Source organism: Phyllobates terribilis, unplaced genomic scaffold, assembly GCF_046119375.1.
Source record: "Phyllobates terribilis strain yellow unplaced genomic scaffold, ASM4611937v1 Scaffold_12__6_contigs__length_324123572, whole genome shotgun sequence".
Classification (NCBI taxonomy): domain Eukaryota; kingdom Metazoa; phylum Chordata; class Amphibia; order Anura; family Dendrobatidae; genus Phyllobates; species Phyllobates terribilis.
The window spans coordinates 206,873,872-206,900,009 of record NW_027362772.1 but is presented as its reverse complement, the minus strand read 5'-3'; the positions used below and the strand labels follow the sequence as shown (position 1 = coordinate 206,900,009).

At 42.1% G+C, this 26,138-nt stretch overlaps 1 protein-coding gene and 1 long non-coding RNA gene across 3 annotated transcripts in view; one reads left to right on the top strand and one right to left on the bottom strand.

Moving 5' to 3' along the window:
• The window catches only part of USP2 (ubiquitin specific peptidase 2), a 203,719-nt gene that overhangs the window by 56,546 nt on the left and 121,035 nt on the right, over positions 1 to 26,138 (top strand). The window contains exon 1 of one of the 2 annotated variants that reach the window (XM_073656633.1): positions 15,626 to 16,144. The exons of the other annotated variant lie outside the window; for it this stretch is intronic. The gene's annotated coding sequence lies outside the window, so the exon portion shown is untranslated. Of the gene's footprint in view, positions 1 to 15,625; positions 16,145 to 26,138 lie in introns of those variants that run through there. 2 annotated transcript variants of the gene reach the window in all.
• LOC141172426 (uncharacterized) overlaps positions 1 to 26,138 on the bottom strand; it is a 102,340-nt gene that overhangs the window by 2,448 nt on the left and 73,754 nt on the right. The window lies entirely within an intron of this gene.

Sequence of the window (26,138 nt, the reverse complement as noted above, 5' to 3'; positions counted from 1 at the left end):
TACAATTACAAACTTTTGTATGTGTGCATTTATTTTTTTTGACTACGAGGTTAGCAATGGGGGTGTCTGACAGACACCTCTCCAGTTCTAACCGCTGGGCTTGATGTCAGAGGACATTACACAGCTGACATCAACTCCAAAACCAGTACCCTGATTGCCACCACACCAGGGCAATCGAGAAGAGCCGAGACTGAGCACCAGAATTGGTGCATCCAATGGATGGGCCATTTTTGGGGCGGCTGAGGGCTGGTGTTATTAGTCTGGGAAGGGGACAATATCCATGGCCCTTCCCATCCTATTAATATCAGCCCACAGCTGTCTTAGCCTTTGCTGATTAATAAAAATAGGGGGGACCCCACGTCATTATTTGGGGGTCTTCCCTTTTTGATAACCAGTAAAACCTACGCAGACAGCTGTGAGCTGATATTAATAGGGTCGGAAGCTCCATGGTTATTGACCCCTTCCCAGAATTATAACACCAGCCTGCAACTGTCTGCTTTCCCTCAGCTGGTTAGTAAAAATAAGGGGGACCCCACGCCATTTTTTTCATTTATTTATTTAATTATTAGCTAAATACAAGTACAGAAAACGACATACGTAAAGCACTGATTACACTGTGTTCCAAATTATTATGCAAATAATATTTTCTCAGATTTTCCCAAATTACCTATATGAATTACAGTCATTGTAATTTTCCAGTCAAATAACTATTAGAGTACAATTGAAAGGTTTTTGTGCAAACTGCCTATGATAACAGTATATTTTTAAAAAAAATAAAAAACTCAAACTGCACTCAAAATGCATGTTCCAAATTATTATGCACAGCAGAGTTTTCAACCTTTTCATTTTAATAAAGAACAAAAAAATGGTCATTTTTGAAATTATAAGCATTAGCAGGTTATTACAAGCTGAAATCAAACCGTTTTCAACTCAAAACTTTATTCTACGTGATGTTACATTTGCACATAGGACCCCTTGTTCGAAAGGAGCTTCTGAACTCTCTCGTCCATTGAATTTGTCAGGTTTTGGATGGTTTCTGCTTCAATTGATTTGCATGAGGACAGAATACCCTCCCAGAGCTGTTGCTTAGATGTGAACTGCCTACCGCCATCATAGACACTCCTTTTGATGATGCTCCAGAAGTTCTCAATGGGGTTGAGGTCCGGGGAGCATGGGTGCCACACCATAAGTTTGTCCCCTTTTATGCCCATAGCAGCCAGAGATGCAGATGTGTTATGTGCAGCATGAGACGGGGCATTATCATGCATGAAAATGATCTTGCTGCGGAATGCACGGTTCTTCTTGAACCATGGAAGGAAGTGCTGTTTGAGAAACTCAACATACATTATGGAGTTCATCTTTACCCCTTCAGGGATCCTAAAAGGGCCGACAATCTCTCTCCCCATGATTCCAGCCCAAAACATTACTCCACCTCCTCCTTGTTAGCGCCGTAGCCGTGTTTGCATGGGGTGTCCATCAACCAGCCATCCTCCACTCCATCCATCTGGACCATCGAGATCATTTCATGCATGATAATGCCCCATCTCGTGCTGCACATAACACATCTGCATCTCTGGCTGCTATGGGCATAAAAGGGGACAAACTTATGGTGTGGCACCCATGCTCCCCTGACCTCAACCCCATTGAGAACCTCTGGAGCATCATCAAAAGGAGTGTCTATGATGGCGGGAGGCAGTTCACATCTAAGCAACAGCTCTGGGAGGGTATTCTGTCCTCATGCAAAACAATTGAAGCAGAAACCATCCAAAACCTGACAAGTTCAATGGACGAGAGAGTTCAGAAGCTCCTTTCGAACAAGCGGTCCTATGTGCAAATGTAACATCAACTAGAATAAAGTTTTGAGTTGAAAACTGTTTGATTTCAGTTTGTAATAACCTGCTAATGCTTATAATTTCAAAAATGACCATTTTTTTGTTCTTTATTAAAATGAAAAGGTTGAAAACTCTGCTGTGCATAATAATTTGGAACATGCATTTTGAGTGCAGTTTGAGTTTTTATTTTTTTTAAAAAATATACTGTTATCATAGGCAGTTTGTACAAAAACCTTTCAGTTGTACTCTAATAGTTATTTGACTGGAAAATTACAATGACTGCAATTCTTATAGGTAATTTGGGAAAATCTGAGAAAATATTATTTGCATAATAATTTGGAACACAGTGTATATATCTCCCTGACATATTTCTATCTATTCTATTCTGACAGTTTTGGCTGTGAATTTACTGTACTTGGCTTATGAAATGTCGGGTTTCCTTTAAGATGTGCGTAAAAATTGGACAGTACACGTATGGTCCGTGTGCCGTGTGATTTTTTTTCTCGCATCCATTGACTTGCATTGGCGAGGGCGATCCGATTCTCTCAGACAAATGCAGCATGCTGTGATTTTTTTCTCAGTCCAATCTGAGCAGAGAAAAAACTTGAAGATGAGCACTGAATCATTGTATAACATTGGTCGGAGTGCAATGCAATGTTTTCTTACATTGCACTCCTCCGTATTATACGCCAATGTGAGCAAGCCCTTAGGGTGCAGTCAGACAGCCATATAACACGGACAATGATTGTATCGCAATGCTTGGACTAGCCGGCGGCTCTCCTGACCCGAGCGTGAGAGCGTGTATTTCTATGCAGCTGTCACACTCGGGTCAGGAGAGCAACCGAGCATTGCGATGCAGTCGTCGATGTGACCGTCTGTGTTATGCGGTGGTCTGACTGCGCCCTTACTGAAGTTCTCAATTCATGTTTTCAGCCATAGTGCAGGCAGATAGCTGCATTGTCCAATGTTGTGTGCCTGTCTCATACGTATGCTCCAGTTGGCCTTCTGCGCAGTATTATGGTCAAATTTTTTTAATTTGAATTCACCAAGGTTCGAAGAATTTTTCCCCAAAAAATTCAATTTACTATGAATTGTTCCACCATAAATTGAAATACTGTAAAGTCTCCAACTGCCCTGAGAAGATGTGTATAACACTCTGCGGTCTCCTAAGACTGAGTCCAGCTCATTTCAAACTCATTAATACACAAACACAGCCTTAGGGCTTTTTCACATGTCCGTGTGTCCAGTACATGTGGTGACAGTTTCCACACATATCGGAGACACTGACACACGCAGACCCATTGAAATCTATGGGTCTGTGCACATGTCAGTGTGTTTCCACGGACCATGTGTTCGTCTGCTCCACACGCTGACATGTCAGTTTTTTTGTAGATACATGGTCCGCAAAAGTTTCTCACGCTGAATACACACGGATAACATCCGTGTGTCATCAGTGTGACAAGTACTGGCGCCTGGGAATCAGCGCTACAGGCAGTGCTGTTCCCAAGTATCGGGTGCTGAACGCTGCTATCATCATGGTTTCCTGCCGGCGCTGCGATCAGCACCAGCAGGGACTATGATGAGGGTAGTCGTAGTCTTCTCCCACAGTGCCCACCTGTGTAAAAGTAAGAATAAAATAATAAAATCCGTACCTGTCCGGAGATGTCCGCCGCTGTATTACTCTGACCACTGAAGTCGGGATACCGGGGAGAATGAGCTGCTCCAGAGCTGAGCTCAGTGAGTGACAGGACACCGCTCCTGAGCTCAGCTCTGCTGCCGCTATCTGGAGCGACTCATTCTCCCCGGCACCCCGGCGTCAGCGGTCAGAAGATTACAGCAGGGGATATCTCCGGACAGGTGAGTATAAGGATTTTATTATTTTATTCTTATTGTTACACAGGTGGACACTGCGGAAGCATAATACTACTACCCTCATCACTGCCCTGCTGGTGCTGATCGGGCAGTGTTCAGCACTGGCATTTGGGAACAGCGCTAACTGTAGCGCTGATTCCCAGGCGCCCTCCGTGTGGTCCTGATGCGGCACATGGGACACGGATATCTCCGGTACCGGTTTTTCCCGTACCGGAAATATGCAGACGTGTGAAACCGGCCTTAGTAATGTCAAAGTAACCTAACCATAGAAACAGATAACAAACTGGTGGTAACCAACAGCCAATTTAATCCCTGCGGAATATGTTGGCATTATATAAATAAAAAATATTATTAGTCACGCCTTGGTCATTTTCAGTTTGTTTATTTTTTTCGTTTTTTCCTCCCTCTATTCCAAGAGTGTTAATTTTTTTGTTCCTGTCAATATAGCGGTATGAGGGCTTGGTTTTTGCAGGATGAGTTGTACTTTTGAATGACACCATTCATTCTACCACATAGGGCACTGGAAAATGGGAAAAAATCCAAGTCTGTTGAAATTGGAAACAAAGTGAAATTTCACAATTTTTGGTTGGGGGGGCTTATTTACCATGTTGACTATTTGGTAAAACTGACCTGGCAGCAGTATGCTTCTCCAGGTCAGTACGAGTACACAGATACCAAACATATAAAGGGGTTTTTATTTAAGTGGTAAAAAAAATTCAGAAATTTCTTAGAATTTTTTTTTTACTTTTGTCACTATTTTCCAAGACCTGTAGTGTTTTCATTTTTCGAGATATAAGGCTGGGTAAGGGCTTATTTTTGCGCTCTGAGCTGACATTTTTATTGATATCATTTGGGAGTAGATACGATGTTTTGATTGCCTCCTATAGCATTTTATTGCAATGTTGTGGGCAAAAAAAGCGTAATTCTGGTGTTTTGATTATTTTTTCTTTGCGCTGTTTACTGATCAGATTAATTTATTTTATATTTTGATAGACTGGACTTTTATGAACTCAGTGATAAAAAAATATGTGTATTTTTTTGTTTTATGGGGGCAATTTGAATTTTTGTGTTTTTTTATTTTTTTCATATTTTTAAAAAAAAAAAATTCATTTTTTAATGGATTTAATACTACCACTTAGGCGACTTGAAGCTGCAATCATCCAATCGCTTGTGTTATACATAGCAGTGCAAGAGCATTGCTAAAATTGCTAAAATCACGGTCTCCTATGAATGCCAGCCATGGGTTGGCTTTCACAGGAGAATCATAATAACAGACACAGGGGTCTTCAGCAGACCCTCCGCTGTTATAACACCCTATCCACGCCCCTCGTTCACGTCATGGGCTCGCCGATGGGAGCGTGGAATGAAGCGTGCCCCTGACGGCTCATGTTAAATACTGCTATCAGAGATTGATAGTGGGATTTAACAGATTAACATCACCACTCCACCGGTGGCCCTTAGAGGCACATGATGGCTGATTAAATCAGCCATAATGTGTGGAGAAAGATCCGTGTTCGGCGTGCGAGCCTGCATCAAAGTCAGTGAGCCAGCATATGACGTAAATTTACATCATATGTTGTGAATGGGTCAATATCACTGACAAACTTTTCATATTTTTTTTATAAAAAAATCCAAAAATTATCCCATGTAGTCATTTGTAATCAAGCAGTCCATTTTGTGCAGAACACTGACTCAAACTGATGGTGTCACTGTCAGAGGTAACATCATGCTGCTGTAACTGTAACTGAGAAGAGTGATGTGACATATACTCCATATTGCCCTCTGATTCCTCCCCACTAATACACTCAGCATAGGAAAATGAAAGCAATTGTGACCTGTGCTTAGAAGTAATGCTCCCCAGAAGGCTAGTGCAAAGGTCATGGCCCCACTATCAGCATTTATTCAGTATTCGGTCAGTATTTTTTCTCAGGATTGGAGCCAAAACCAGGAGTGGCACAATCAGAGAAAAGGTATAATAGAAACAAGTCACCAATTCTGCATTTATCATCCACTCCTGGTTTTGGCTCCCACTCCTAAGATAAAATACTGACCGAATATTGACCAAATACTGATAGTGGGGCCATGGCCAAATGGTGCTTCTCCTGCTGCTAGTGGTGGTGATGACATTCTCAGCTGAGGTATTGTGTTTTTCACTACCCCGATCAGCGCCATTGCCAATTTTACTTTTACCATACATTTTGCACTACCTTTTAATAAACTTTTAATAATCTGTACAACCCCATTTTCTTTAACCCTTGCCAAAAAGAATGCAACAGGAAAAGCTAGGTAAGTAGGTACATGAAGAGATAGAAAAATGTGTCAGCAGGCCAAAGTATAGGTGTGGCATTTAGAGATATCAATTAGACTATTAAAGCAAGTATAATCATGCAAATATTCAAAGAATATACATGATTATTTATTATGACTAGAGACATTTTAATATCAGTCTCTCCATTAGTTTTTTAAGAAGTAAGGGGAGTGGGTTACTCCATTATAATTACCTATATATGAATACCAAGGTACTTACTACACCACTTACATATGAATTATAAAATAAATTGTATTAAATAAAATTAAAAACATTTAATATAATGCAAGAAATGCAAATAAATGCAAAAACTCAAGTTTGTGTCTAATGTCTCTGACTGACACTGATTTCAGATTTATTTTTCTGTAAAAAATATTGTTCTGGCTTGCTTCCGCTTTTTATTGCACTAAGAGTGAAAAAAATGTAATTGTAATTCAAATCCAACAGGAAAGTGTTATGTTCTGCTACCAAAGCTAAGGAAAGAGAGGAGATCTGTCCCTACTATAAGACTCAGCTGAATCCCTACGATGTAACAGGGAACCTGATCCTGCGATCAGACCTGCTAAAGTCCTAATCTAGTCTGTACGGAGACCTATAGATTTGGGGAGGGAATCCCTACAAGTACTAAGGACTGGGAGGAATATAGGACACCTCCTAACAGAAATAGTAGCAGACAGACGAACAAACAAAATAGATAGAACCTAGAGGTCCGTAGACCAAGCAAACTAACAGAGTTAGATACAGAGCACAGGCTAGCTAGAAAGTAGATATACAATGAAGTCCAGCAAAGCCAGAAGGGCGGAGCAGGATTAAATAGGCCAACAAGGTCATGTGACCAGCAAAGGAAAAAAAACCTAACAGCAAGGTTCTAACAGTACCCCCCCTTCTAAGAGGATCCTCCGGATCCCCTAGGACCAGGCTTATCAGGAAATCTCCTGTGAAACGCTCTGATAAGTCTGGACGCGGAAACATCATCTGACCTCACCCAAGAGTTATCCTCGGGTCCGAAACCTTTCCAGGCCACAAGATACTGCAAACTACCTCTATACCGTCTAGAGTCAAGGATGCGAGAAATTTCATATTCCCCGTCCTCCACCACCGGAGGAACAGAGGCAGAGGCGTCACCATCCGACACAACAGCTTTTTTTAACAGAGAGACATGAAAGACCGGATTAATTCTCCAGGAGGTAGGAACCTCCAACCTAACAGCAGATTGGTTGACAACCTGAAGCACCTTAAAGGGCCCTACAAACTTGGGACCCAATTTCTTAGAAGGAATCCTCAACCGCAGATTCCTAGAGGACAACCAAACCATGTCACCAACAGCGAACAAAACCTCCTGTCGTTTCCTATCAAAGTAGTCTTTAGATTTTCTGTTGGCCTCCTGAAGATTACCACGCACATCCGTCCAAACTCTTTCCAAATCACCGGAAAAATTCTCCTCCTCAGGCACGGCAGATCCCAACTTGGAGAACGACCCAAACGACGGATGTCTCCCAGAACAACAAAAAAAAGGCGAACAACCAGCAGAAGAAGATGTATGATTGTTCAGAGCAAATTCGGCAAGTGGCAGAAACTCAGACCACCCCTCTTGATTGTCTGCCACAAAACAACGCAAGAACTGCTCAACATCCTGGTTTTTCCTTTCTGTCTGGCCATTAGATTCAGGATGATATCCGGACGAAAACGACAAATGAATTCCCAACCTGTCACAAAAGGCACGCCAAAAACGAGCCACGAACTGAGGACCCCTATCAGAAACAATGTCAGTAGGAACGCCATGAAGTCTGACAATTTCCTTGACAAAGGCCTTAGCGAGAGTTTTAGCGCAGGGCAGTTTGACGAAGGGAACCAAGTGACACATCTTGCTAAAACGGTCCACGACCACCCAGATGACAGTAAAACCCTCAGAGGGGGGAAGGTCAGTTATAAAGTCCATAGCCAAATGTGTCCAAGGAGCACTGGGGACCTCCAAAGGACAAAGCAACCCCGCAGCAGGAGTATGTGAGGACTTAGATCTAGCACATATAGTACATTGGCGCACCCACTTAATGACTTCCTTCTGCCATCCAGGCCACCAAAAACTGCGACCCACCAGTCTCTTGGTCTCAGAGATTCCGGGATGACCTGCCAACCGAGATTCGTGACACTCAACAAACAAATCTCTCCTAAAGGTCCCAGGCACAAACAACCTCCCATGAGGAGTGTTAGATGGGGCATTCTCCTGAGCTTTAAGAATCTCATCTTCCAAAACGGAGTCTAAAGCAGCTATCACAACACCTTCTTGTAAAATGTTTTCCTCTTTCTCAGCACCGACTATGGGAGAAAAACTGCGAGACAAGGCATCCGCCTTAACATTCTTAGTACCAGGGATGTAAGTAACGGAGAAATTAAACCGCGAGAAAAACAGTGCCCACCTAGCCTGACGGGCATTCAGGCGCTTGGCAGCGTCAAGATATATCAGATTTTTATGATCCGTAAGAACCTGAACGGGAAATTCCGCACCTTCCAAGAAGTGGCGCCAGTGTTCAAATGCGAGTTTAATAGCCAATAATTCCCGATTACCAATATCGTAATTCAATTCAGTCTCCGAAAATTTTTTTGAAAAAAATGCACAGGGATGTAATCCATCCCCGTTATCCTGCGACAATACTGCGCCAACCCCCACAGAGGAAGCATCAACCTCAACAAAAACGGCCTAGTAACATCAGGCTGCATAAGGATGGGAGCAGAGGTGAACCTCTCCTTGAGATACACAAAAGCTTCAATGGCCTCAGAAGACCACTGAACCGCATCAGCACCTTTCCTGGTGAGATCAGTCAGAGGTTTGACAATACTAGAAAAATTTTTTATGAATTTTCTATAGTAATTGGCGAAACCCAAAAACCTCTGTATTGATTTCAAACCAATAGGCCTAGGCCATTCCTGCACAGCCTGAACCTTAACCGGATCCATCTCAAAACCTTTGCTGGAGATAATGTAGCCCAAAAAACTAATTCTCTGTACAGCGAACTCACATTTCTCCAGCTTAGCAAAAAGCGAATTGTCCATTAATAACTGTAATACCTCACGCACGCTCCGCCAATGAGACTCCAGATCTGGCGAATAAATCAAAATGTCATCCAAATACACAACCACATTTTTACCGATCAAAGGTCTAAGGATGTCATTAATCAGATTCTGAAAAAATGCAGGAGCATTAGTAAGACCAAAAGGCATAACCAGATTCTCAAAATGACCCACAGGAGTGTTAAAAGCAGTCTTCCATTCATCACCCTCCTTCATGCGCAACAGATTGTATGCCCCCTTAAGGTCAATTTTAGAGAACCACTTGGCCCCCAATAACTGGTTAAACAGATCAGGAATCAATGGCAGTGGGTAAGGATTGCGTACCGTAATTTTGTTAATCTCACGAAAATCCAGACAAGGACGTAAACCGCCGTCCTTTTTTTTTACAAAAAAAAATCCAACCGCCACAGGAGACTTAGAGGGCCTAATGTGACCGGCGGCCAAACTTGTCTGTATGTATTCCTCCAAAGCCTTCCTCTCAGGAATAGTAAGGTTAAATAAACGACTTTTAGGAAGAGTCGCTCCAGGGACAAATTCAATAGAACAATCATAGTCTCTATGGGGAGGCAAAACCTGCGATTCTTTCTCAGAAAAAACTCTCCAAAAATCCTGAATAGGAACAGGCAATTCTCCCCTATCCAAAGCTGCAATACGCCCATTACAACACTTGTCATAACATTTATGGCTCCAGGATTTAATTTCACTGGTAGACCAATCCAGTACAGGATTGTGAAATTTTAACCAGGGCAAACCCAATATTACTGGAGAAGGCAAGTTATTCAACACTACCAAATCCAATTTCTCATGGTGAACACCATTAATAGTGAGAGGAAATTCACTGACCTTGAGAGTAATATTCTTCAAAGGGGAGCCATCCACAGAAACCACAGCAATGGGGGATGATAAAGGTTCAGGTTTTAAATTGAGTTTTTCCACGAATCCCCCATCAATAACATTCAGTGTAGACCCGCAATCAACAAACACCCGAAATTCCATTAATTTTTCCTGAGCAATCGTGGAAGCAGCTAAAAATATACCCTTGGAATTTAAACAGGCAATACGGGCGTGACTGACCATTTTTTTTTCTTTCTTCATACGAAGCTCACAGCCTTTAATCAAATGACCAGATTTCCCGCAATAGAAACACAAGCCTTCTGAAAAACGACGGTGTTTTTCTTGAGAGCGAGGTGCCACCGATCCAATCTCCATCGGTTCACCACTGTTAGTACACACATTATCATAACCAGAAACTGACATAGCAGAGGATTTGCTCTCATTAACCCTAGCACGCAGTCTTCTGTCCACCCGTATAGCTAATTGCATAGCCTGTTGCAAATCCTCAGGTGTAGGATAAGCAATTAGCAGGTCTTTAACCTTTTCACTGAGCCCAGCAAGAAATAGACTTTTCAGAGCAGAATCGTTCCACCCTGTTTGAGTGGACCAACGACGAAAATGTGTACAATATTTTTCCATATTACCTGACCCTTGTTTTAAACGTCTCAACTCAGTCTCAGCTGATGCCACACGGTCAGGATCATCATATAATAGTCCTAAAGCAGAAAAAAAACTATCCACTGATCTGAAGCATGTATCACTAGGTTGCAAAGAAAAGGCCCACTCCTGAGGCTCTTTGCGCAAAAGTGACATTATGAACCCTACGCGCTGGGATTCATCCCCAGAGGACTTGGGTCTCAAACGAAAATACAATAAGCAAGCATTTTTAAATGAAAAAAATTCTCGGTGTTCACCAAAAAATAAATCCGGCAAACATACCTTAGGCTCCAAGAAATATGCTCCAGGACAGTTACTCACGTGCTGACGGAGCTCGGCCACTTCCAGAGAGAGTCCCTGCAGGTGTTTAGCCAAATCCTGAACCGACACCATGATGGAACAAAAAAAAAAATCTTTCCTTAGAGAATTTACAGGCTGGACTTACTGTTATGTTCTGCTACCAAAGCTAAGGAAAGAGAGGAGATCTGTCCCTACTATAAGACTCAGCTGAATCCCTACGATGTAACAGGGAACCTGATCCTGCGATCAGACCTGCTAAAGTCCTAATCTAGTCTGTACGGAGACCTATAGATTTGGGGAGGGAATCCCTACAAGTACTAAGGACTGGGAGGAATATGGGACACCTCCTAACAGAAATAGTAGCAGACAGACGAACAAACAAAATAGATAGAACCTAGAGGTCCGTAGACCAAGCAAACTAACAGAGTTAGATACAGAGCACAGGCTAGCTAGAAAGTAGATATACAATGAAGTCCAGCAAAGCCAGAAGGGCGGAGCAGGATTAAATAGGCCAACAAGGTCATGTGACCAGCAAAGGAAAAAAAACCTAACAGCAAGGTTCTAACAGAAAGGTGCCAGCTACACCAAATGACAAATCCGTTATATTCAGTCTGGCAATGCTGCTGACACCACTGATATCTCTCTCCCCCTATAAATTAAATCTCTGTATTATTCACAGACTACTGCTCTCATCTATTTTACTGCTCCAATTAACTCACTGCTGTCAGGAGTCCAATGTTTTAGGACTTTTTCTACCTATAATAAAAATAATAATAATAATTTTTATAGCGCCAACATATTCTGCAACACTTTACAAATTTTAGGGGGGACTTATACAGACAATACAGAATAAACATATCTCATATCAAAAGGAGTGAGGGCCCTGCTCGCAAGCTTACAGTCTATGAGGAAATGGGGGAGACACAAAAGGTAGAATGTACATATATTGTATAATGCAGCCTTGATATACTAACTAGGATAAATAATACATGGACTGGTCGCAGCCAGTATGTGTACAGTCCTGACCGAGGCTATTAAGTACATGGATGGTATAAACCTGAAATTGAAGAAGATTTTAATATGAGGGAAAACTGGGACGGACAACTGGGATGGACAGATAGTGTGTGGAGGCGATACGCCAGTCTAAAGAAATGGGTTTTTAGGGTCCGCTTGAAACTGTGGGTATTGGGAATTTATCGAACTGTCCTGGGTAATGCATTCCAAAGAACTGGCGCAGCACGCGAGAAATCTTGGAGACGGGAGTGGGAAGTTCGGATTATGGAGGATTTAAGTTTTAAGTCACTGGCAGAACGGAGGGCACGTGTAGGGTGGTAGACTGAGACAAGGGAAGAGATGTAGGGGGGTACTGAAGCATGGAGCTCTTTGTGGGTAAGCGTGATAAGTTTAAATTGAACTCTATATTGGATGGGTAACCAATGCAATGACTGGCACAGGGAAGAGGCATCGATGTAGCGGTTGGCGAGGAATATGATCCTGGCTGCTGCGTTAAGGATGGATTGGAGAGGGGAGAGTTTAGTAAGAGGTAGCCCGATAAGTAGAGAGTTGCAGTAGTCCAGACGAGAATGAATAAGAGCGACAGTAAGAGTTTTTGCCGAGTCAAAGGTGAGAAAAGTCCTGATTCTTGAGATGTTTTTGAGGTATAGATGACATGAACGAGTGAGTGATTTGATGTGAGGAGTGAAGGAAAGATCTGAGTAAAAAATTACCCCAAGACAGCGGGCTTGTTGCTGGGGAGTAATGGTTGAGCCACAAACGGAAATGGCAATATCGGGCACAGGTAGGTTAGTGGAGGGAGGAAATATGAGTAGTTCAGTTTTTGACAGATTCAGTTTTAGACAGAGGGAGAACATAATGTTAGACACAGCAGAAAGACAATCACTGGTCTTTTGTAGTAATGCAGGGGTGATGTCCCGAGCAGAGGTGTATAATTGGGTGTCATCAGCATAGAGATGGTACTGAAAACCGAATCTGCTGATTGTTTGTCCAATGGGAGCGGTGTATAAGGAGAAAAGAAGGGGGCCTAGGACTGATCCTTGAGGAACCCCGACAGTAAGGGGAAGGAGAGAGGAGGAGGAGCCGGTGAAAGACACAGAGAAGGAGCGGTCAGAGAGATAGGAGGAGAACCAGGAGAGAACAGTGTCCTTGAGGCCAATAGTGCGGAGCATAGTGAGGAGGAGCTGGTGATCCACAGTGTCAAATGCTGCAGAGAGATCCAGGAGAATCAGCAGGGAATAGTGACCATTAGATTTAGCTGTTAGTAGATCATTAGAGACTTTAGTGAGGGCAGTTTCAGTAGAATGTAAAGAGCGGAAACCAGATTGTAAAGGGTCAAGAAGAGAGTTGTCTGAGAGATAGCGGATTAGACGGGAATGGACCAGGCGTTCCAAGAGTTTAGAGATAAAGGGAAGATTGGAAACAGGTCTGTAGTTGGCCGTGCAGTTCTGGTCAAGGGATGGTTTTTTAAGTAATGGATGTATGCTGGTGTGTTTAAAAGAAGAGGGAAAGATACCAGATGAGAGGGAGAGGTTGAAAATTTTAGTTAGGTGAGTGGTGACAGCTGGAGCAAGGGACTGAAGGAGATATGAGGGAATAGGGTCACTGGTGCAGGTGGTAGGGCGAGAAGATGCAAGGAGTCTGATCACTTCATCTTCCGTGAGTGGTTCGAAATCAGAAAGTGAGCAAGATACAATGTGGCGGGGGAGAGCATGCAAAACGTTTGGGGATTGGGAGAAAATTTCCTGACGGATGTGGTCAATTTTTTCTTTGAAATAATTGGCCAGATCGTCTGCGCTGAGGTCGGTGATTGGGGCCTGTGCTGTTTGATTGAGGAGAGAATGAAATGTGTCAAAGAGTCGTTTAGGATTATTGGAAAGTGAGATTATGAGGTTGTTAAAGTAGGTTTGTTTAGAGAGGTGACGTGCAGAGTTATATGTTTTCAGCATAAATTTATAATGGAGGAAATCTTCGGGCAGATTAGATTTTCTCCACAGCCTTTCAGCGCACCTGGAACACCGCTGGAGAAGACGTGTTTGAGGCGTGTGCCAGGGTTGTCGCCATCTATGCCGAATTGTTCTTTGTGTAGGAGGTGCGGCTTCATCCAGGGCGCATAGCATTATTTCGTTATAATGCTTCAATGCAGAGTCGGGACATGAGAGGGAGGAGATTGGGGCCAATGATGATTGCAACTTTTTCATAAATTTCTGGGTGTTAATGGCGCGTATATATTTCTATAAGTGTGGAAAGTGGGGGGGTCTTGAGTAGAGTCACAGTTCTTGACCGAGAATGAAAGAAGATTATGGTCAGACAGTGGAAGGGGAGAGTTAGTAAAGTCATGTACTGAGCAAAGCTGGGAGAAGATCAGGTCCAATGTGTTCCCGTCCTCATGTGTAGGAGAATTAGCAAGCAGTGAAAGGCCGAAGGAGGAGGTTAGTGATAAAAGGTGAGCGGCAGATGGGGAAAGAGGATCACCAATTGGGATGTTAAAATCTCCCAATCTTCCTATCTCTAGGTGTGAACCCTGATGTATCCTCACTATCCTAAAATCACAATAAAATGGCTGCTGCATTCTCTGCTTATGCTTTTATACAATTTATGATAGTCCCTCCTGATTGACTGCACCAAACTATGTGATGTTATAGCTACAAGACATTAAGAGAGAGTGTGCGCGGTTGTGTCTGAGATCATGTTGGTCTTCCATGACTGATGCAATCATCTGCAATTGAAGAAGGAGCAGGCATTTTTTTGAGAGGTGGAGGATTTGAGAATTTAATAAAATTTGAATCAAATTCGATTCGCATTGAATCGATTCATGCATCTCTAGTTATATCTAATGTGTGCTTCCTGGTCTCAAGTTAAGTACAAAAAATATTTGTTTATGTGCAACGAAAGTAAAAGACTGCTATTTTATATAAAACTAACAGCACATAAATACAGCAATCAGGCTATGTGAGTAAGCCTGAAATAGAAAAAGTCTACATTTTTGAAAATGTATTGTTTTTGAAAAGTTAATTGTTTTTCCAAGATCTTTTAAATTGGTTGGTTTTATTATTGTGGTAGAAACCCATTAACATTAATGTGCTACAGTACAGTTCTGTATTATAGAGGTATTTTGCCATTTTAAAAATTGAATCATTACAAAGTTATAGTAAGGCCATAGAGACTGCATACTCCAGACCAGCGCAACCCAGAAACAGTAATAAAGTCTCATTTTGAGGTCATTATTAGAAGGGTTATTTTTTTTTTTTAACGACAGTTTTAAGAATAACAATTTACATTGGACATCAACACAAATTAGATTATTGTTTTATCCAATCTCTATGAATAATCTAATGAGTATGGGCAGTTTATAAAAACGACTAGTTGGTCACAGAGGATGATTTGGCAGCATTAGATTCACATGTAGAGCTACCTTTACCAATATAAACAAGGAAATAGTGAAGTATTGTCATTATGTACATTGTACTCCAATATATCAGTAATTTCTGGAATTGTTCCCATGGTGTAAAGGGATCGGGAATTGCTTGCCCTGGTGGATTTTTCTGACCAACAAACAAGTTCCACCATCAGTTTCTAGTGTATTTGTAAACAAATATTATACAGAAATCCTCTATTTGGCTGTGGATCCCTTATGTGCACTGGATCCCCTGTTTATTTGTAGGACAGGTCTGTACTTGTTTGACTTGGTAAACACTAGGTAGAATTTGGTAAGTCACTCGGTGCTTTCAGCTCCTTCAGCATGAAAAGTGTTTGTAATCAGGGTCATTCCCAAGGTAACAGGGACTCAGCAGCCATGTGAGACACAGCGGCTCCTCTTACAGGAATGAGGAGGAAAACAGGCAGTGGAGAACTACAGAGAGAGAAAGAAAGCAACACGCTCATGATAAGACTACAAGATACTACAAGAATCCAATGGAAAAGAGTTCATCTGAAGCAGGACGAATGTTAGAAGACTTTAGGATCCAGAGGCAAACTTGAAGAACATCAATATCCATGAGTGAGTCTCTCTAAGAAGACCTCTGTCTAGAGGTAAAGATAAAGGACCTACATGAGCTGTGCCAACTAGTACCAGAGAGAAGATAACGAGTCTGAAGAATTATTTATGAAAAGATCAGAAAAAAAAAGAAAAGTTTATCAGACAAGATCAGAGACAGGGAAACAAGGGCGAAGAAGAAAGGGGGAGACGTCCATGTGTAGGACAAAGAGTTCGGCTGTAGCACTGGAAACAAGGCCTACAACTGCATGAAGGAAGGGGGTGAGTGTCTTTGTACTGTGGATGAAGTGTTTTCCTTCTGTATTCTCAGCCCAGGAGCACTGGTACCAGGAGAGAGGCTTATTCCTAATATTACACCTCAAAACTTTCTCAAAGTTTTGTAAACTTCTCCAATTTTCTTTATGGACTGCTCTTTGGAGAGATTTGGATTGTTCATGGGCAGCAATCTTACAGGGCCAGAGTTTTCGTGGCTAATAAATATGAGCACCCACTCAGTATATTTATGAGTTTCTGTACTTTATGCTATCTGTAGCATTGTGAGCTTAGTTGTTCTCAATGTAGGGTTATGCAAGCATCAGTTTCAGAACAGGGAGGGCGGCTTGAAAGCTGGCCAGAAGCTGTAATTTATAGCTACTATGTCCATTTTGCAACTTTCGCAGTTGCAGGTTTGCATACATGATAGCATAAAAATATACAATTAGATAAGAAGTCACTTTTGAAAATTGAAAAGATTAACTGAGATAACTCTGGATTAGACGGACAAGCCATAGCTGTCTGCATTGGTTATAACCCTTTAGCTGTGAAGGTGAAGTTAACAGTGAGTCACAAAGATTTATAACTAACTAGCCATATCAATCACACAATTTATTTCCTTAAATTTCCAGATACTTTAGATGATACAGTGGGGAAAATAGGTATTTGATACACTGACGATTTTGCACGTTTTCCCACCTACACAGCATGGAGAGATCTGTAATTTTTATCGTTAGTACACTTCAACTGTGAGAGGCAGAATCTTTTAAATAATTTAATTGCATTTTATTACATGAAATAAGTATTTGGTCACCTATCAACCAGCAAGAATTCTGGCTGTCACAGACCTGTTAGTTTTTCTTTAAGAAGCGCTCCTACTTTGTACTCATTACCTGTATTAATTGCACCTGTTTGAACTTGTTACCTGTATAAAAGATAACTGTCTACACACTCAATCAACCACACTCCAACCTCTCCACCATGGCCAAGACCAAAGAGCTGACTAAGGACACCAGCGATACAATTGTAGACCATCACAAGGCTGGGATGGCCTAAAGGACAATAGGCAAGCAGCTTGGTGAGAAGGCAACAACTGTTGGCACAATTATTAGAAAATGGAAGAAACACAAAATGACTGTCAATCTTCCTCGATCTGGGGCTCCATATAAGATCTCGCCTTGTGGGATAAGGATGATTCTGAGAAAGGTCAGGAATCAGCCCAGAACTACATAGGAGGGCCTGGTCAATGACCTGAAGAGAGCTGGGACCACAGTCTCAAACATTAACGTTAGTAACACACTACGCCGTCATGAATTAAAATCCTGCAGGGCACGCAAGGTCCCCCTGCTCAAGCCAGCACATGTCCAGGCCCGTTTGAAGTTCACCAATGACCATCTGGATGATCCAGACGAGGCATGGGAGAAGGTGATGTGGTCAGATGAGACCAAAATAGAACTTTTTGGTATCAACTCCACTCGCCGTGTTTGGAGAAAGAAGAAGGATCAGTACAACCCCAAGAATAAAATCCCAACTGTGAAGCATGGTGGCGGAAACGTCATAATTTGGGGGTGCTTTTCTGCAAAGGGGACAGGACGACTGAACTGTATTGAAGGGAGGATGGATGTATTCATGTATCGTGAGATTTTGGCCAACAACCTCCTTCCCTCATTAAGAGCACTGAAGATGGGTCGTGGCTGGGTCTTCCAGCATGACAATGACCTGAAACACACAGCTAAGGCAACTAAGGAAGGAATAGCTCCGTAAGAAGAACTTCAAGGTCCTGGAGTGGCCTAGCCAGTCTCCAGACCTGAACCCAATAGAAAATCTTTGGAGGGAGCTGAAACTCAATGTTGCCCAGCGACAGCCCCGAAACCTGAAAGATCTGGAGAAGATCTGTATGGAGGAGTGGGCAAAAATCCCTGCTGCAGTGTGTACAAACTTGGTCAAGAACTACAGGAAATGTCTGACCTCTGTAATTGCAAACAACGGTTTCTGTACCAAATATTAGTTTCTGTTTTTCTGGTGTATTTTTTACAGGTAACCAGTTCAAACAGGTGCAATTAATACAGGTAATGAGTGCAGAGTAGGAGGGCTTCTTAAAGAAAAACTAACAGGTCTGTGAGAGCCAGAATTCTTGCTGATTGGTAGGTGATAAAATACTTATTTCATGCAAAAAAATGCATATTAATTAAGTAAAAATCATACAATGTGATTTTCTGAATTTTTTTTAAGATTCTGTCTCTCACAGTTGAAGTGTACCTACGATAAAAATTACAGACCTCTCCATTCTTTGTAGGTCGGAAAACGTGCAAAATCGCCAGTGTATCAAATACTTATTTTCCCTATTGTACATGGTTGTTTTAAACATAAAAGTACATCAAGGATAAAAAAATTATTTAAATGATGTTAATATCTACTGCTTAAGATCTGCCACCAAAGTAGTCTTTTGTTCTTCTTTGACATAAATAATAATGATAATAATAATTATAATTAACAATAATGTCTATTCAGCAGCAGGGTGGTAACTATAGTAGGTGCAGGATTGCAGTTGCACCCGGACCTAAGAGCCTAGGTGGGCCTAAAAGATCCCTTTAACTCATATGAGATTTCCAATATTATTAAAGCCCTGTGATAGTTAAGGGACCCCATTGGAGATATTGCACTCGAGTTTCAAGTTCCGTCACTGTTCAGCAGATTATCTAACATGTATGCTATAATTACACAAATTAAAATGTCAAAATATGTTCAATACATGTTGGTTGAGTAGCTATGAACTGCTCGGTAGAGATCCACAAGTTGGATGTGGCTTGTTCAGCATATGGCTCGTTTTCCCAAAAAGCTCTGCCAACATCCCTATTCATATGCACACTTGGCTCCACCAAGAATAAATGTGTTCTGCATGGTGAGAACAGTGTAATGGTCCGTTTACATGGGGCAGACCATCGGACATTCTGTGGTACGATCATTAACACAAACATTCTGTGCCCATGGGATATCAAGGTAATGGCAGCACATCACTTATTCACATGGTGATGTGCTGATTCTAAAGATGGTTTAAAGCCGGCTTAAAAATCAAGCGGACCTGACAAAAAAGAGTATTTTTCTTGTTGGCTGAGTGATGGCCGGCCTCTTTAGATGCACTGATAGTTGGAACCATTCCTATGAATGTTCATCCATATAATAATAATAATAATCTTTATTTTTATATAGCGCCAACATATTCCGCAGCGTTTTACATACATTATTATCACTGCCCCCATTGAGGCTCACAATCTAGATTCCCTATCAGTATGTCTTTGGAGTGTGGGAGGAAACTGGAGAACCCAGAGGAAACCCACGCAAACACAGGGAGAACATACAAACTCCTCGCAGATGTTGTCCTTGGTGGGATTTAAACCCAGAACCCCAGTGCTGCAAGGCTACAGTGCTAACCACTGAGCTACCGTGCTGCCCTGTCATACACCGCTGTCAGACAACTCTGATGGTTTATTTTCAAGAACAAAAGGATAATTTAAATTAAAAATGTGAAATACTTCCGTTCCCTGACATCAGAGTTGTAAGACCCTTTTACACATTTGATGGTTGGTCCTACTGAAGTCTTAATGGATAAAATAGCTTGGCATGTTATCTTCCTATGTCCAAAGATAACTGAATACTTCTGGAAATGAAGAAATGCTGGAGTCTTAGACTCTATTAAAGGGATATTCCCAAAAAAGGGATATGGGATGAATTGCTGAATGCTGGGTGTCCGACAGCTAGGACCCTCGGCGATGCCAAGATCGGGCCTTAAAGCCCTGAGAATCTGGTTTTGCAGTCTCGTTATGAGTGCAGTGTATGGGCGCATGTGTGGTCTCTGTTCCATTTGGCTGCATTTGGCAGTCCCATAGACAATAATGGGAGTGGAGACGGCACATGCGCACCTCTGTTCCTTTCATGATGGGGCTGCAGAGCCCGATTTTAGATCACTGGGAGACTCAGCGGCCGGACACCCAACAGTCAGCAAGTTATTTCCTATTGTAGCGTATACATGGCACCAACAAGCCCAAAAAGAATAATATTTAAAGGCATTTATGAGAGGTAAATAGTGTGAAACTGTATCTTTATTATATACAGTACAGACCAAAAGTTTGGACACACCTTCTCATTTAAAGATTTTTCTGTATTTTCATGACTTTGAAAATTGTACATTCACACTGAAGGCATCAAAACTATGAATTAACACATGTGGAATTATGTACTTAACAAAAAAGTGTGAAACAACTGAAAGTATGTCATATTCTAGGTTCTTCAAAGTAGCCACCTTTTGCTTTGATGACTGCTTTGCACACTCTTGGCATTCTCTTGATGAGCTTCAAGAGGAAGTCACCGGAGATGGTCTTCCAACAATCATGAAGGAGTTCCCAGAGATGCTTAGCACTTGTTGGCCCTTTTGCCTTCACTCTGTGGTCCATCTCACCCCAAACCATCTCGATTGGGTTCAGGTCTGGTGACTGTGGAGGCCAGGTCATCTGGCGTAGCACCCCATCACTCTCCTTCTTGGTCAAATAGCCCTTACACAGCCTGGAGGTGTGTTTGGGGTCATTGTCCTGTTGAAAAATAAATGATGGTCCAACTAAACGCAAACCGGGTGGAATAGCATGCCGCTGCAAGATGCTGTTGTAGCCATGCTGGTTCAGTATGCCTTCAATTTTGAATAAATCCCCAACAGTGTCACCAGCAAAGCACCCCCACACCATCACACCTCCTCCTCCATGCTTCACGGTGGGAACCAGGCATGTAGAGTCCATCCATTCACCTTTTCTGCGTCGCACAAAGACACGGTGGTTGGAACCAAAGATCTCAAATTTGGACTCATCAGACCAAAGCACAGATTTCCACTGGTCTAATGTCCATTCCTTGTGTTCTTTAGCCCAAACAAGTCTCTTCTGCTTGTTGTCTGTCCTTAGCAGTTGTTTCCTAGCAGCTATTTTACCATGAAGGCCTGCTGCACAAAGTCTCCTCTTAATAGTTGTTGTAGAGATGTGTCCGCTGCTAGAACTCTGTGTGGCATTGACCTGGTCTCTAATCTGAGCTGCTGTTAACCTGCGATTTCTAAGGCTGGTGACTCGGATAAACTTATCCTCAGAAGCAGAGGTGACTCTTGGTCTTCCTTTCCTGGGGCAGTCCTCATGTGAGCCAGTTTCTTTGTAGCGCTCGATGGTTTTTGCAACTGCACTTGGGGGCACTTTCAAAGTTTTCCAAATTTTTCGGACTGACTGACCTTCATTTCTTAAAGTAATGATGGCCACTCGTTTTTCTTTACTTAGCTGCTTTTTTCTTGCCATAATACAAATTCTAACAGTCTAGGACTATCAGCTGTGTATCCACCAGACTTCTGCACAACACAACTGATGGTCCCAACCCCATTTATAAGGCAAGAAATCCCACTTATTAAACATGACAGGGCACACCTGTGAAGTGAAAACCATTTCCGGTGACTACCTCTTGAAGCTCATCAAGAGAATATCAAGAGTGTGCAAAGCAGTCATCAAAGCAAAAGGTGGCTACTTTGAAGAACCTAGAATATAAGACATATTTTCAGTTGTTTCACACTTTTTTGTTAAATATATAATTCCACATGTGTTAATTCATAGTTTTGATGCCTTCAGTGTGAATGTACAATTTTCATAGTCATGAAAATACAGAAAAATCTTTAAATGAGAAGGTGTGTCCAAACTTTTGGACTGTACTGTATAAAGTGCAAAAAAAGACAATTAAGAACACTTAAAAAGTAGGAAAAATGGGGGAAAGACTAGACCACCTGTACAGAGTCCATATTATGATAAAAAAATGGATAAAACAATGTTCCACATAATCCAGCAATGTGGAACCCATATAAGAATTATAAGATATACAGTTAGGTCAATTTATATTTGGACAGAGACAACATTTTTCTAATTTTGGTTCTAGACATTATCACAATGAATTTTAAACAAAACAATTCAGATGCAGTTGAAGTTCAGACTTTCAGCTTTCATTTGAGGGTATCCACATTAAAATTGGATGAAGGGTTTAGGAGTTTCAGCTCCTTAACATGTGCCACCCTGTTTTTAAAGGGACCAAAAGTAATTGGACAATTGACTCCAAGGCTATTTCATGGACAGGTGTGGGCAATCCCTTCGTTATGTCATTCTCAATTAAGCAACGGATACTGGAAGCCTGTGCTAGCATTTCTTCTATGGTGTTGCTATCAGTGTGTCAAGAGTGGGAGAAGAGGGCTGCATTGACAATCCAACACAATGGGCAGCACTTTGAACACATTTTATAAGTGGTTATAAACTTGGAAAAAACTCATGAAAGAATAAAGTTACGTTAAAGCCAAGCACACTATTGTTTTTCTTATGAAATTCTCAATAAGTCTGATGTGTCACATGACCCTCTTCCCATTGAAAAAAATAAAGTTGGATCCAAAATGGCCGACTTAAAAATGGCCACCATGGTCACCACCCATCTGGAAAAGTTTTCCCCCTCCCATATACTAATGTGCCACAAACAGGAAGTTAATATCACCAACCATTCCCATTTAATTTAGGTGTATCCATATAAATGGCCCACCCTGTATATGAGTGACAATGTAAGGACTAAAATACGGGACGCACATTCAATTGAAATGTATTGCTGGGCAGAGACCAGATCTCTGCACTGCAATACCAATACCAGCCACTGGCCAATCAGAGGCCGGCAGCTGACATCGGAGTCCTGCTGAGGCTGCACATTACGTCATTGTTAAGCGCCCCGACTGTAGAGGAAGATGAGGGTGCTGTTCGCCAAGGGAGCAAGGTCAGGTGAGAATCATGTTTTTTCTATGGGTATGTAAAGAGCAGCATAATAGGGGACATTGTTACAAAAAGGGGACAAGGATGGGGACATTACTGTAAGATGTGACCAGGATGGGGACATTACTATAAGATGGGACCAGGATGGGGACATTACTATAAGATGGGACCAAGATGGGGACATTACGATAAGATGAGACCAGGATGGGGACATTACTATAAGATGGGACCAGGATGGGGACATTACTGTAAGATGTGACCAGGATGGGGACATTACTATAAGATGGGACCAGGATGAGGACATTACTATAAGATGGGACCAGGATGGGGATATTACTATAAGATGGGACCAGGATGGGGACATTACTATAAGATAAGACCAGGATAGGGACATTACTATAAGATGAGACCTGGATGGGAACATTACTATAAGATGGGACCAGGATGGGGACATTACTATAAGATGAGACCAGGATGGGAACATTAGTATAAGATGGGACCAGGATGGGGACATTACTATAAGATTAGACCAGGATGGGGACATTACTATAAGATGGGACAAGGATGGGGACATTACTATAAGATGGGACCAGGATGGGGACATTACTATAAGATGGGACCAGGATGGGGACATTACTATAAGATGTGAGCAGGAAGGGGACATTACTATAAGAAGGGACAAGGATGGGAAGATTACTATAAGATGGGACCAGGATGGGGACATTACTATAAGATGTGACCAGGATGGGGACATTACTACAAGATGTGACCAGGAAGGGGACATTACTATAAGATGGGACAAGGATGGGGACATTACTATAAGATGGGACCAGGATGGGGACATTACTATAAGATGTGACCAGGAAGGGGACATTACTATAAGATGGGACAAGGATGGGGACATTACTATAAGATGGGACTAGGATGGGGACATTACTATAAGATGTGAGCAGGAAGGGGACATTACTATAAGATGGGACCAGGATGGGGACATTACTATAAGATGTGAGCAGGAAGGGGACATTACTATAAGAAGGGACAAGGATGGGAAGATTACTATAAGATGGGACCAGGATGGGGACATTACTATAAGATGTGAGCAGGAAGGGGACATTACTATAAGATGGGACCAGAATGGGGACATTACTATAAGATGTGACCAGGAAGGGGACATTACTATAAGATGGGACAAGGATGGGGACATTACTATAAGATGGGACTAGGATGGGGATATTACTATAAGATGAGACCGGGATGGGGACATTACTATAAGATGGGACCAGGATGGGGACATTACTATAAGATGGGACCAGGATGAGGACATTACTATAAGATGGGACCAGGATGGGGACATTACTATAAGATGAGACCAGGATGGGAAGATTACTATAAGATGTGACTTGGATGGAGACATTACTATAAGATGTGACCAGGATGGGGACATTACTATAAGATGTGACCAGGAAGGGGACATTACTATAAGATGGGACAAGGATGGGGACATTACTATAAGATGTGACCAGGATGGGGACATTACTATAAGATGTGACCAGGAAGGGGACATTACTATAAGATGGGACAAGGATGGGGACATTACTATAAGATGGGACCAGGATGGGGACATTACTATAAGATGTGACCAGGAAGGGGACATTACTATAAGATGGGACAAGGATGGGGACATTACTATAAGATGGGACTAGGATGGGGACATTACTATAAGATGTGAGCAGGAAGGGGACATTACTATAAGATGGGACCAGGATGGGGACATTACTATAAGATGTGAGCAGGAAGGGGACATTACTATAAGAAGGGACAAGGATGGGAAGATTACTATAAGATGGGACCAGGATGGGGACATTACTATAAGATGTGAGCAGGAAGGGGACATTACTATAAGATGGGACCAGAATGGGGACATTACTATAAGATGTGACCAGGAAGGGGACATTACTATAAGATGGGACAAGGATGGGGACATTACTATAAGATGGGACTAGGATGGGGATATTACTATAAGATGAGACCGGGATGGGGACATTACTATAAGATGGGACCAGGATGGGGACATTACTATAAGATGGGACCAGGATGAGGACATTACTATAAGATGGGACCAGGATGGGGACATTACTATAAGATGAGACCAGGATGGGAAGATTACTATAAGATGTGACTTGGATGGAGACATTACTATAAGATGTGACCAGGATGGGGACATTACTATAAGATGTGACCAGGAAGGGGACATTACTATAAGATGGGACAAGGATGGGGACATTACTATAAGATGGGACCAGGATGGGGACATTACTATAAGACGAGACCAGGATGGGGACATTACTATAAGACGGGACCAGGATGGGGACATTACTAAAAAATGTGACCAGGAAGGGGACATTACTATAAGATGGGACAAGGATGGGGACATTACTATAAGATGGGACCAGGATGGGGACATTACTATAAGATGTGACCAGGAAGGGGACATTACTATAAGATGGGACAAGGATGGGGACATTACTATAAGATGGGACTAGGATGGGGATATTACTATAAGATGAGACCGGGATGGGGACATTACTATAAGATGGGACCAGGATGGGGACATTACTATAAGATGGGATCAGGATGGGGACATTACTATAAGATGTGACCAGGAAGGGGACATTACTATAAGATGGGACAAGGATGGGGACATTACTATAAGATGGGACTAGGATGGGGATATTACTATAAGATGAGACCGGGATGGGGACATTACTATAAGATGGGACCAGGATGGGGACGTTACTATAAGATGGGACCAGGATGGGGACATTACTATAAGATGGGACAAGGATGGGGACATTACTATAAGATGGGACCAGGATGGGGACATTACTATAAGATGAGACCAGGATGGGGACATTACTATAAGATGGGACCAGGATGGGGACATTACTATAAGATGAGACCAGGATGGGAAGATTACTATAAGATGTGACCAGGATGGGGACATTACTATAAGATGTGACCAGGATGGGGACATTACTATAAGATGTGACCAGGAAGGGGACATTACTATAAGATGGGACAAGGATGGGGACATTACTATAAGATGGGACCAGGATGGGGACATTACTATAAGACGAGACCAGGATGGGGACATTACTATAAGATGGGACCAGGATGGGGACATTACT